Source organism: Lethenteron reissneri, chromosome 57 (genome assembly GCF_015708825.2).
Source record: "Lethenteron reissneri isolate LAM-NWPU_2019-01 chromosome 57, ASM1570882v1, whole genome shotgun sequence".
Taxonomy (NCBI): Eukaryota; Metazoa; Chordata; class Hyperoartia; order Petromyzontiformes; family Petromyzontidae; genus Lethenteron; species Lethenteron reissneri.
This window is the reverse complement of record NC_083835.1, coordinates 5,284,203-5,296,806: the sequence shown is the minus strand read 5'-3', so window position 1 is coordinate 5,296,806 and position 12,604 is coordinate 5,284,203. Positions and strand designations below refer to the sequence as shown.

The following is a 12,604-nucleotide window of genomic DNA, read 5'->3' as shown; positions in this document are numbered from 1 at the left end:
TTGATATTTAAAGATCGGAGTGACTTCGGCCTTTGCGGCTAATGCTTAGTGTGTCAACGCACGAGCTTTGTCCGTCAGTCTGCCCGTCACGGGGCGGCTACGATGAATCTCAGAAAGAGGATCCCAATATGAACAAAACTCCAGTGTAGAGTTGTGTTAACACTTGCCATTGTCAAAAACTGTGACCAAAACGTAAAGACAAACAAAAAAATCAGAACTAAAAGGATTTAAACTTAAGCATTTTTTTTATTTTACCAGGTAAGGTTCACTGAGCCAGAGCTCTTTTTTAGAAACGACCTGGCAACAGATGATAGCTCAACGAAGTGGCTTATTGCGTGGAAATCTATGGCAGTCAAATACTCCTAAACGCTTGTCGATTATAAATGTGGAGTCTAAGAACCGGAGGACCCGGAGAAAATTCCACGCGACCACAGAGAGAGAGACACGCAAACTCCATATATACAGCAGCAGGCGTCAGTCGGAATCGAACCCACGACCTCCTGTATACCAGGCGAGGTAGTTAACGCCTCGCCACTGTGGTACCCCCCTTGCCAGGTTGGGGAGGGGCAAAACATAAAATCGAACACAAACACCGAGATGTTGTACGAGAGACGAAGCTGGACATTGCTATGTGCGCACGCCGCAAACGGGAGACCTGCAGTAAGTGTCCACACTTGACAACCGTACAGTGATGTCATTCAATCATTCACAGGTGTTGGCCACTAGCGGCCAATCACAGCACCGTGTGGATGCTCGCTGGCAAGGTGTTTATTTGTTCGGTGGCCAGCTGGCACGATGGATCAGGATGCCGGGCCGGTGCCGCCGAGATCCAGGCTTGGAACCTGGGTTTTGGCGGCACAACCGCGGCGATTAAACCGGAGTTCGAGTGCCAATCATCCAGTGAGTTCCGTTCACCCAGTGACTCACAGAAACCGAATTTGTATTCAGACTGGAGGAGGAGGAGGAGGAATCCGATGAGTGGCCACTAAGCTATTTTCTCACAGACGTCCCCCCCCTTATGCCCCCCACTTCCACCTGGTCACGTGACTCGAGAGGACCGAGCGCGTTTTGTTGGTAGGGCAACGATAAAAATCGACCACGAGCCTCCGCCACCACCACCACCTCCACACAACCACAACTATGGACAAAGCCACTGGGTGGCAACGACGGAGAGCGGCCCCCGTGCCGCCGGTTACGTTATTATCGCCCCCTCGGCGGCCGCACACGGCGCTCCCAATGAGAAGCTGCCGCCCCCTCTCCTCCCGGAGTGGCGGAGACTCCGCGGCCGTGCAGGCCGGCCTGCGTTTACCCGCAGGCCGGCCTGCGTTTACCCGCAGGCCAGCCTGCGTTTACCCGCAGGCTGGCGTTGCCGTCGGAGCGACGGTTTAAAGCGCTTTACCTTTTCCCGAGAGTGCCGGCAGGCGGACGGACGGGGTGGGGCGGGGCACGCCGTAGTTTTTCGGGAATTAACGTCACGCCGATCAAATGTCGGCTCCTCGCGGTGGTAGCGGAGGAGAAAATAAATAAAATAAAGGAGCTTTCTCCCGAAATCAAAGCGTGCCCAACCCCCCCTCCGATGGCGAACTGAAAACCCCGCTTTTAGTCTTAACGGGATATTTTTTTTATCTGTCTGAGAAGTGTCATGGTGGTGTCTTTTATTGGAAGCATTAGCGGCCGGCTTGGAGCGCCGGACTCGTGTGTATTATACGGCCCACGCGTCGCCAACCTGAAAGTTAATATAAAATATATAGCAACATCTGTGCGACTGCGAAAAAAGGTTACAAAACCATTCTAAGGATGTGGGGCTCCACCAATCCACTGTCAGACAGATCGTCTACAAATGGATAAAGTTCAAGACCACAGTCACTCTACCCAGGAGCGGTCTGTCCACCCGAAATTTCTTAAAAAACAAACCAGAAAATCATGAAGGAAGTCACAAAGAACCCCAGAGAAGCATCCGAAAGTCTGCAGGCCACTCTCGCCTTGGCCGATGTGAGCGTTCATGATTCGACTGTCAGAAAAAAGACGAAACAAGAATCGTGTCCATGGAAGGATAAGCAAGGAGAAAACCACTGCCCTCAAAAAGGAACATTTCTGCCCATCTGAAGGTCACCAAAGAGCACATTCGATGATCCACAAGACTTCTGAAACAATGTTCTCTGGACAGACGAGCCGAGGGTAGAGCTTTATAGGCCTCAATGAGAAATGCTACGTTTGGGCAAAACCAAACGCTGCTTTCGAACAGAAGAACCTCATCCCAGCCATCAAGCGTGGTGGTGGGAATGCGATGGTTTGGAGCTGCATTGCTGCCTCAGGACCTGGATGCAGAGGTCGCAACCGGGTACCCAATACCCGTACCCTACCCGATACCCGGCTAACCCATACCCGGCCAGGTACGGGTAACTGTTTGTGACCCTGGTGCAGCCCGGTACGGGTAGGTCGTGAGTCACTGGTGAGTAACCGTTTGTCACTCATTTCGGGTAGGGTACAGGTACGGGTAGGGAACGGCTACCCGTACCCGGCCGGATACGGGTACGGGTACCCATTTGCGACCCTGGTGCGGCCGGGTACGGGTACGGGTAAGCCGTGAGTCACTGGTGAGTAACCGTTTGTCACTCATTTCGGGTAGGGTACGGGTACGGTTAGGGAACGGCTACCCGTACCCGGCCGGATACGGGTACAGGTACCCATTTGCGACCCTGGTGCAGCCGGGTACGGGTAAGGAATCAAAACCCGTTTGCGACCTCTGCCTGGATGGCTCGCAATCACTGACACAACCATGAATTCTGCATTGTATCGGAAGATTCTAGAGGAAGAATGTCAGGCCGTCCGTCCGTGAGCTGAAGCTGAACCGAAAGTAGGTCTCTCGCAGCAAGACAACGATCCTAAACCTACAAGCAGATCTACAAAATAACGGCTGCAGAAGAAGAAATTCCGCGTTTTAAAATGGCCTGGTCAAATCCCGGACCTAAACCTCATCGCAAATGTTGTGGCCGGAACTGAAGCGAACTGTACATGGGCAAGGCAACCTTCAAATGTCACAGTTGAAGGAGCTGTGCAAGGAGGAATGGGCCAAAATTACTCAAATCCGATGTGAGACAGGCTGACACCAAAGGTTGCAGGAAACGCTTAGTTGCAGTCATTGCTGCTCGAGAGGGTTTCACGAGTTACCGAATCACAAAGATTCACGTACTTTTACACACGTCCCTATACTGGTAGGAACCACCTGGTTCCACCAGCCCACAGGGGATTATTGTGTCCGTCCGTCCGTCCGTCCGTCGTGCATCCAAAAATGGGAGGGGTGGGGCTGGGTGGAGAGGGGAGGGTGGGGAGGGGCTGGGTGGGGAGGGGCTGGGTGGGGAGGGGAGGGTGGGGAGGGGCTGGGTGGGGAGGGTGGGAGGGGTGGGGCTGGGTGGGAAGGGGCTGGTGACCCCGTGGTGCCCTTAAAAAACTCAACGTTTAACCTACTCACACTGACTTGTGCCCTGCCCTCACAGTCGGGCATATTTGCGGAATACACCACGCCGCCGTTGACCCTGGCCATTGACCGAGCAACCCAACGTTCCTACCAGCTCCCTCCGCAGGAATGTGTTAGTGCATGTAGAATCATTTGAGAATAAATACATGTTGAAAGAGTGTCATGTTTTCGTGTCATTTGTTTAATCAGCTTATCTTTCTCTTTTATTACGACTTGGATTAAGATCTTAATAACATTTTAGATTTTAAATATATTAAAATATGTGAAAATCCAAAAGGGTTCACGAACTTTTTTTTCGGCATCGTACTACATCTCCATCTGATTTCCCCGCAACTCCAGCTCAGCTCTGTACCCCCCCCCCCCCCCATGCTTCTCTCATCTCGCTACATTTCTCGCCCCTCTTGTCATGCAGCATCACGCACGCAAAATTATCTCATCTTTGCCCTGCACCTTTACAGGGTCAATTTAACACGTAGGCTTTTGCGACCAATATCATCCATAATACAGGTGTTTTTGGGGTTAGATCGCGTAAACACTCATTTAGACGATCTAAACAGTCATTTACGCGATCTAACCCAAAAAAACCTGTATGATGGATCTCGACAAGGTATTTTAGGTATTGAAAAGACAACAACAACAACCGCCAATCGTCACTAAGTGGCGGTGACGTCACCACGACGCTTGTGCCAGACTATGTGCACCTTGAGGCCACGTGAAGTGAAAAGGAGACACACACACATATACACACCTCCCAAAATAATTTCTGCTTGGGAGCCCAAATACACCTTCACCACGCCACGTCATCACCATCGACATCGCGAGTGACGGCACCGACACCGTCGCGCAAACGGAATGTGATGTTCCCCCGCGCTGACGGAGAGAACGCGGCAAGATGACATTTGTTGCGACGATTGTCGAAAAAGAGAAGGGAAAAAAAACTGAGGTTAAAATGTCCTTGCTTTAAACCAGGGGTGGGGAACGTCCGGCCCGCGGGCCGTATAAGGCCCGCGAAATCATTTGGTGTGGCCCTGCCAAGGCAACCGCAGGCGGGACCCGAATTTCAATAAATCTAGGAGAAAACCTGGAAAAGTAGTTGCGAGTAGCAGCAACATCATCAACACCAGCTAACATCACACGCCACGCCAAAGAGAAGCAGTTCCAGCCATCGCATTAGGGGTGAGTTAATTAAACGTTTGACCAAATATAACAGGATAATTTTTAAGTTGATCATTTTGTATGGCCCGCGAATGATGTTAGAAATATCCAAATGGCCCTTGGTAGTAAAAAGGTTCCCCACCCCTGCTTTAAACGGACACAGGCGGATATCTTTTGAGTGCATTTTGCTACCTCATTAATGAAACAGCTGGAACAGCCTAAGCGGTCACCGGTGCTCGCCACCGATGCAGCTTCACCATCGAAAAGGTTTCATTGATGCTTACGGCCACCCGGGAGGATAGAGTGGAGCTGTGTCGTCATCATCCTCATCATCAATAATAACACTGGTCACACACTTTTCTGGCATAAGGTATTCCAACGGTTTCTAAGGTAATTTTGGGGTGCTGATTCCAAATCTGGCATCAGTTTTTGTCTATCACATCAGGTTTTTGAGATGTTAAATATTGCATTTTCAATAAAAAACTGCAGAAGAAAAATATTAAATAAATGTGGATATCTACATAAAGTGATTTTATAAACACACTATCCTAAAAATGCAGCACCATATTTTAACACTAAAGCAGTCACTGACTCGCAACAACTTGCAATCATATGTGACAGAGTTAATTTCGGGTAAAATCAATGAAAATGGGGTATGTCGATAGCATAAAAATGAGATGTGATAGAGCAAAACTGCGATCAGATTTGGAATCAGCACCCTGAACTTATTCTAAAACAGCTGCAAAAGTCCAGGCCAAAAATAAATGTTTATTTTTTTTGACAAGTGTATTATCTTTATACGTGACTTTACCGAAAGAACCAACGAGTAATTCCTGCAGTCACGAAAGCTCCAAATTAAAAGGGAAAAGAAAAGGCCAAAGCGATATCCTGCCGCTCCAATAAAATCATGCTTTCACAGCCCTGCGGAGAAAAGTGGTGGAAATTGCACATTCCTCTTTAGGCTGTTCAGCAGTGAAGAGTGTGATATGCTTGGTTTATGGTTTATGCGAAAACAAACCAGTAAAATCATTCACTGCTCGTTTGTCAATCTACTGCTGGATGGAACCCTCTCTTCAAGCTGTTCCAGTCATGGGGGGGAGGATGGGACGGGGGATTTGACCATATTTCACCACTCTAGTCAGCGTGGGTTGATTGAAGGTGGGGTGGCGAGGATGGGGCTTGAACCGATTTAAAAAATGACTGCGCTCAAATGAATTGTAGATTAGAAAAATTATTCTTATTTTATACTCCTTATCCAATCCACTGCTGGATGACGGCCTCCCCATGCAGTCATTGTTACATCAACTCCCTGAAATCAAGTGGCCGTCTAAAAACAAATATGTAGATATAAAAGAGAAATAAACATCTTCTTGGTTCTTTCGGTAAAGTCACGTAGAAGGGAAATAATAATAAAATAATAAAAATTAAACATAATAAAATATTTTATTATGCTTAATTTTTAGTTTATTATTTTATTATTTCCCTTCTACGTGACTTTACCGAAAGAACCAAGATGATGAATCCCTGCAGTCACGAAAGCTTTAAATCGAAAACAGAAAGAAACAATGAAAAAAACGAGTGGGCACACGACATCAAAATCATTTGACAGGAAAGACATTGTTGAATTCCCAATCTGCGTCTCCCTATGCGCCAAGCAACACTCTGCATCGCGCCCCGCGTGACCCCCTGACGGGAATTGCGAATCGTTAAGATTGATTAAACAACCTAAAGCGACCGGCGGGCGGAGGGGGCATGGACACGGAGACAACCAAAGCGCCCCCCCCCCCCCTCCGCGTCTCTCAAAGGTCAGAAACGAAGACCGGAATTGACGGGCGCATTTTATCTGTGGATCCCAGCGTGCGTGCGTTGCACTTCTTTCACACCATACGTGGCCAACCGTGCTAATCGGAGGAAATAAACTGAACCCGCAGGGTAAACGGTCAGAACTAAAGGGTAAAGGTGAATTTTCCCACTCACCCACCCACTCACCCACCCACTCACTCACCAACTCACCCACCCACCCACCCACTCACTCACCAACTCACCCACCCACCCACTTACCCACCCACTCACTCACCAACTCACCCACCCACCCACTCACCCACCCACTCACTCACCAACTCACCCATCCACCCACTTACTCACCAACCCACTCACTCACCAACTCACCCACCCACCCACTCACCCACCCACTCACTCACCAACTCACCCATCCACCCACTTACTCACCAACCCACTCACTCACCAACTCACCCACCCACCCACTCACCCACCCACTCACTCACCAACTCACCCACCCACCCACTTACTCACCAAACCCACTCACTCACCAACTCACCCACCCACCCACTCACCCACCCACTCACTCACCAACTCACCCATCCACCCACTTACTCACCAACCCACTCACTCACCAACTCACCCACCCACCCACTCACCCACCCACTCACTCACCAACTCACCCACCCACCCACTGACTCACCAACCCACTCACTCACCAACTCACCCACCCACCCACTTACTCACCCACTCACTCACCAACTCACCCACCCACCCACTCACCCACCCACTCACTCACCAACTCACCCACCCACCCACTTACTCACCCACTCACTCACCAACTCACCCACCCACCCACTCACCCACCCACTCACTCACCAACTCACCCACCCACCCACTGACTCACCAACCCACTCACTCACCAACTCACCCACCCACCCACTTACTCACCAACCCACTCACTCACCAACTCACCCACCCACCCACTCACCCACCCCACTCACTCACCAACTCACCCACCCACCCACTCACCCACCCACTCACTCACCAACTCACCCACCCACCCACTGACTCACCAACCCACTCACTCACCAACTCACCCACCCACCCACTTACTCACCCACCCACTCACTCACCAACTCACCCACCCACCCACTTACTCACCACCCCACTCACTCACCAACTCACCCACCCACCCACTCACCCTCCCACCCACTCACCCACCCACTCACTCACCAACTCACCCACCCACCCACTGACTCACCAACCCACTCACTCACCAACTCACCCACCCACCCACTTACTCACCAACCCACTCACTCACCAACTCACCCACCCACTGACTCACCAACCCACTCACTCACCAACTCACCCACCCACTGACTCACCAACCCACTCACTCACCAACTCACCCACCCACCCACTTACTCACCAACCCACTCACTCACCAACTCACCCACCCACCCACTTACTCACCAACCCACTCACTCACCAACTCACCCACCCACTGACTCACCAACCCACTCACTCACCAACTCACCCACCCACCCACTTACTCACCAACCCACTCACTCACCAACTCACCCACCCACCCAACTTACTCACCCCACTCACTCACCAACTCACCCACCCACCCACTCACCCACCCACTCACTCACCAACTCACCCACCCACCCACTTACTCACCCACTCACTCACCAACTCACCCACCCACCCACTTACTCACCACCCCACTCACTCACCAACTCACCCACCCACCCACTCACCCACCCACCCACTCACCCACCCACTCACTCACCAACTCACCCACCCACCCACTGACTCACCAACCCACTCACTCACCAACTCACCCACCCACCCACTTACTCACCAACCCACTCACTCACCAACTCACCCACCCACCCACTCACCCACCCCACTCACTCACCAACTCACCCACCCACCCACTTACTCACCAACCCACTCACTCACCAACTCACCCACCCACTGACTCACCAACCCACTCACTCACCAACTCACCCACCCACCCACTTACTCACCCACTCACTCACCAACTCACCCACCCACCCACTCACCCACCCACTCACTCACCAACTCACCCACCCACCCACTTACTCACCCACTCACTCACCAACTCACCCACCCACCCACTCACCCACCCACTCACTCACCAACTCACCCACCCACCCACTTACTCACCAACCCACTCACTCACCAACTCACCCACCCACCCACTCCACCCACCCCACTCACTCACCAACTCAACCCACCCACTGACTCAACCAACCCACTCACTCACCAACTCACCCACCCACCCCACTTACTCACCAACCCACTCACTCACCAACTCACCCACCACCCACTCACCCACCACCCCACTCACCCCCACCTCACTCACCCACTCACCACCCACCACTCACCCACCACCCACTCACTCACACCAACTCACTCCCCCCACCCACCTGACTCACCACCCCCTCACTCACCAACCTCACCACCCACCCACTCACCCACCCACTCACCTCACCCACCCACTCACTCACCAACTCACCCACCCACCCCGACCTCACCCACTCACTCACAAACTCACCCCACCCCACCCACTTACTCACCACCCCACTCACTCACCAACTCACCCACCCACCCACTCACCCACCCACTCACTCACCAACTCACCCACCCACTGACTCACCAACCCACTCACTCACCAACTCACCCACCCACCCACTTACTCACCAACCCACTCACTCACCAACTCACCCACCCACCCACTTACTCACCCACTCACTCACCAACTCACCCACCCACCCACTCACCCACCCACTCACTCACCAACTCACCCACCCACCCACTTACTCACCCACTCACTCACCAACTCACCCACCCACCCACTGACCCACCCACTCACTCACCAACTCACCCACCCACCCACTGACTCACCAACCCACTCACTCACCAACTCACCCACCCACCCACTTACTCACCAACCCACTCACTCACCAACTCACCCACCCACCCACTCACCACACCCCACTCACTCACCAACTCACCCACCCACCCACTCACCCACCCACTCACTCACCAACTCACCCACCCACCCACTGACTCACCAACCCACTCACTCACCAACTCACCCACCCACCCACTCACCCACCCACTCACTCACCAACTCACCCACCCACTGACTCACCAACCCACTCACTCACCAACTCACCCACCCACCCACTTACTCACCAACCCACTCACTCACCAACTCACCCACCCACTGACTCACCAACCCACTCACTCACCAACTCACCCACCCACCCACTTACTCACCCACTCACTCACCAACTCACCCACCCACCCACTTACTCACCACCCCACTCACTCACCAACTCACCCACCCACCCACTCACCCACCCACTCACTCACCAACTCACCCACCCACTGACTCACCAACCCACTCACTCACCAACTCACCCACCCACCCACTTACTCACCAACCCACTCACTCACCAACTCACCCACCCACTGACTCACCAACCCACTCACTCACCAACTCACCCACCCACCCACTTACTCACCAACCCACTCACTCACCAACTCACCCACCCACCCACTTACTCACCCACTCACTCACCAACTCACCCACCCACCCACTCACCCACCCACTCACTCACCAACTCACCCACCCACCCACTTACTCACCCACTCACTCACCAACTCACCCACCCACCCACTCACCCACCCACTCACTCACCAACTCACCCACCCACCCACTGACTCACCAACCCACTCACTCACCAACTCACCCACCCACCCACTTACTCACCAACCCACTCACTCACCAACTCACCCACCCACCCACTCACCCACCCCACTCACTCACCAACTCACCCACCCACCCACTCACCCACCCACTCACTCACCAACTCACCCACCCACCCACTGACTCACCAACCCACTCACTCACCAACTCACCCACCCACCCACTTACTCACCCACCCACTCACTCACCAACTCACCCAACCACTCACCCATATGCTCACCCACTCACCAAATCATCCATTCACCAACTCACCCAATCACCCAACCCACACGCTCAGAACCAGGGTAAGCGACCAGAAACTAGGCGGAGGCTCAAGGCCAATTTGAAGGGGTGAATTTCACAAATGTCCAGTCGGGGCACGGGGTATGAACGTTACGACAACAAACAGTACAAAAACACGACAGGCGTGCAAAGTACAAGAATGGTAAACAAATCACCCATACAAACACAACTAAACCATCCCCCCCATCCTACCAGACAAAGCACACTGGGATATTAACCTCATTTTCAAAAGAAACCTGGCCACAAATGATAGCTCAACAATGTAGCCCCATCATTTGGACATTTATAGCAGAAAAATAATCTAAATACTCAAAGCACGTGATTACAAAATGTGGAGAGAAAAACTGGAGGACCCGGAGAAAAAAATCCACGTGACCACGGGGAGAAAGAGAGACGCAAATTCCAAATATACAGCAGCAGGCATCAGGGTCGGGATCGAACCCACGACCTCCTGCATACCAAGCAAGGTAGTTAACATCTCCTAGCTACCGTGATGATGATGATGAGAGAGACACGCAAACTCCAAATAAACAGCAGACGTCAGGGTCGGGATCGAACCCCCCGACACCCCCTGTACACCAGGAGAGGAAGACAACATCTCACCACTGCCCCTTAAATAAATATATAAATAAGACGGCGGATCCGAAGATTCTCTGGGGGGGACATCGTTGTGGAGCGTCAAAACACGGATCGATCCCCGTCGACGTTGCGGGGCTTAACCCCACTGAGAACGCGTCTCGTAGCTGCGCGTTTTTTTATTCGCTCGCAGAAGGGAAATAAGTCGCGCTCCCCCATCGACAACGGGGGGGGGGGGGGGGCGGTGGGGGTGAGGCCCTTTGTGAGGATATTTCTGCACTGGCGGCCGAGTCACCGCCGAGGGACAACGGTCGATCTCTTAACGGTGCAACGGGCGGAAAATGCTGCTGCGTTGCGTGCTTGCACACACAAAAGTGCCTTTATCGCGTAACGGACAGAGTGTGTGCGCGCGTGTGCGTGTTGGTCGGTGGGGAGCGGCGGCGCTGCGCTCACGAACCTGGCGACCTGCGCTAGATGCCCCGTTCGATTCGCGCTCACTGCCAACACCTGTGACGATTACCCTGAGCATGTCCTGGGCGTCACCTAGGTCGACTCGGCCTCAAATGAGTAGCTGGAGTGGTGTGTAAACATCGCCACCTCGAGGGACAAAGGCAGGCCCCGGGCGTGGTGCTGGCCACCCACACCCTCGCGTGCCACAGTGCCGGCCTTCATAGGTGCTCGCTAACAGCACTTGCCCAAACAGTTTGTTAAGGCTATACACGGAGGATCTTTATCTTTGTGTGTTTTTTTATGGGGAGCGGTACTATAGCGGTTAGCGCACTGCGCGACACACCCAGCGACTCCAGTTCCCCGGCCTCCTCCCCTAGGTCGACTCAGCCTCAAATCAGTACCTGGTGTGGTGCGTAAACATCGCCACTGAGGAGACGAAGGCGACCGGGCGCCGTGCCGGCCTTCGCGCATGCTGCTCGCTAACAGCCCTTGCCCCAACAGTCTGTTGAGGCTACACGGGAGATCTTTGTCTTTTTGAGTTGGGGGTGGTGTTTTGTGCCGAGTGGCGGCGTAGCGGTTGGCGCGCTGCTGCCCTCGGAACCCGACCGGCGACCCGAAATCAGATTCCTGCTCATGGCCACCAACGCACAACGGTCGACAATTAATCTGCACCGGTTCCGGGCCTCCCCTATGTCGACTCGGCGTCGAACGAGTAGTAGCTGGTGCGCCGTGTAGCCATCGCCGCTAGGGAGACAAAAGCGGCCGGGCGTGGTGCTAGCCACCCACCCACCCACCCCCTTGTGTGCAGTGCCAGTCTTCATATGTCTTAACAGCGTTTTCCTTCATCGTCTGTTAAGGCTATACAGGGGACTCTTGTCTGTTGTGGGGTTGGTGTGTACAATGATGTCCCTTCTAAGGCCCCTATGATGTGTTCCAAGAAACCCAAATAATAAGAGCAAGCCTGGCAAGGCAAGCCTGTTAACGGAGCCCTCTGTTTCGGCGGTAGGGTTTCGACTCCGCGGAAAAATTGGGTGCGTTAAGCGGGAGAGCTTCTTGCAGCCGTGCGCTGCAGG

At 53.1% G+C, this 12,604-nt stretch overlaps 1 protein-coding gene across 8 annotated transcripts in view; it reads right to left on the bottom strand.

The window, feature by feature from the left end:
- The window catches only part of LOC133357261 (disks large homolog 2-like), a 466,648-nt gene that overhangs the window by 52,606 nt on the left and 401,438 nt on the right, over window positions 1-12,604 (bottom strand). The window lies entirely within an intron of this gene.